The sequence below is a fragment of the Gossypium hirsutum genome, chromosome A13 (assembly GCF_007990345.1).
Source record: "Gossypium hirsutum isolate 1008001.06 chromosome A13, Gossypium_hirsutum_v2.1, whole genome shotgun sequence".
In the NCBI taxonomy this organism is placed as follows: Eukaryota; Viridiplantae; Streptophyta; class Magnoliopsida; order Malvales; family Malvaceae; genus Gossypium; species Gossypium hirsutum.
In genome coordinates this window covers 82314668-82316197 of record NC_053436.1, presented here as the reverse complement: position 1 = coordinate 82316197, position 1530 = coordinate 82314668, and the positions used below count along the sequence as shown (strand labels likewise).

General features: G+C 36.5%; 1 non-coding gene across 1 annotated transcript; it reads left to right on the top strand.

The window, feature by feature from the left end:
* Positions 1-517: 517 nt before the first annotated feature.
* LOC121213307 (small nucleolar RNA R71) lies at positions 518-624 on the top strand. The gene has a single exon (XR_005908690.1). It is a non-coding gene; the product is annotated as a small nucleolar RNA R71 (small nucleolar RNA).
* Positions 625-1530: the final 906 nt, after the last annotated feature.

Genomic DNA, 1530 nt, shown 5'->3' with positions numbered 1-1530 from the left:
ATAAGGTGGCTGTTGAAAACCCTGAGGATTTTGTGGCTTTTGATTTCCTTGACCACCCTAGGAGAAATTTGGGTGGTTCCTCCAACCTGCATTATAAGTATTACTGTATGGGTTATTTTAAGACCTAAAGTTATTGTTACCCATATAGTTGACTTGTTCCTCTTCGGTTGTGGGATTGAAGGATTGATATTCTATATGCACACCTCCTCCACTTGAGTCACACCTCATTACTGGATGTACCTGCGTAGAACCAAGTAAACCATCAATCTTTTTATTGAGAAGTTTTACCTGATTTGACAGCATAGTAACTGAGTCGACGTTAAAAATGTCGGTTGTTTTCGTTGGCTTTATCCTCATAGCTTGCCACTGATAGTTATTTAGTGACATCTCCTCTATAAACTCATAGGCATCTTCTAGTGTTTTATTGTTGATGGTTCTGCCAGCAGCTACGTCAACCATTTGCCAAGTCGAAGGATTCAGACCATTGTGGAATGTTTGTACTTGAAGCCAAAGTGGTAAACCATGGTGAGGGCACCTTCTCAGTAAGTCCTTATATCTCTCTCATGCATCGTAAAGTGTTTCTAAATCCATCTACACAAAAGAAGAGATATCATTACGTACTTTAGCCATTTTAGCCGGCAAAAAATATTTTAGTAAAAATTTTTTGGTCATTTGTTCCCAAGTAGTGATAGACCCTCGTTGTAACGAGTTTAACCACTATTTAGCTTTTTTTCTCAGTGAAAAAGGAAATAACCGAAGACGAATGGCATCATCAGAAACGCCATTGATTTTAAATGTGTCGCAAAATGCCAGAAAGTTTGCTAAGTAAGCGTTGGGATCTTCATCCTGCAAAACCATCAAACTGAAAAAACTACTATATCATTTGAATTGTGTTAGGTTTCAGTTCAAAAGTATTTGCAGCTACAGTCGGTCTAACTATGCTAGATTCGATTCCTATTAAAGAAGATTTAGCATAATCATACATAGTGCGTGGAGCAGGATTTTCATTACCCGCAATTACAGGAGGTAGCTGATTGCCTTGGTTTTTAGCCATCTCTTTGGTTAGGGGTTGAGTATCATCTTCTTACTCATTCTCCGTGTATCGTAAGCTGTGCCTTATCTCTCTTTGATTTCTATGAACTGTACGATCGATTTCTTCATCAAAAAGTAATGGTCCCAACAGGTTTCTTCTAGTCATAAACTATAAAAACCTGCCAAGAGAAAGAATAAGTAAATTAAGAAATAATAATAAAATTAAATTAAATTGCAAGAATAATAAATGGCTAAAGTAATAAAAATTGAGCGTTCCTAATATCTTAGTTCCCCGGCAATGGCACCAAAAACTTGATCGCGTGATTCGTAACAAGTAATAAATATTTATAATGAAGATCAAACCTAGACTAACTATTATCACAACAAAAAGGCAAGCGCACCTATCGAACAATAGTATAGTAATGGCAAGACCGAGATATCGTACCCAAGGGAACCAAAAGAACTAGTAATAACTATCTTTTTATTATTTAACCTAGA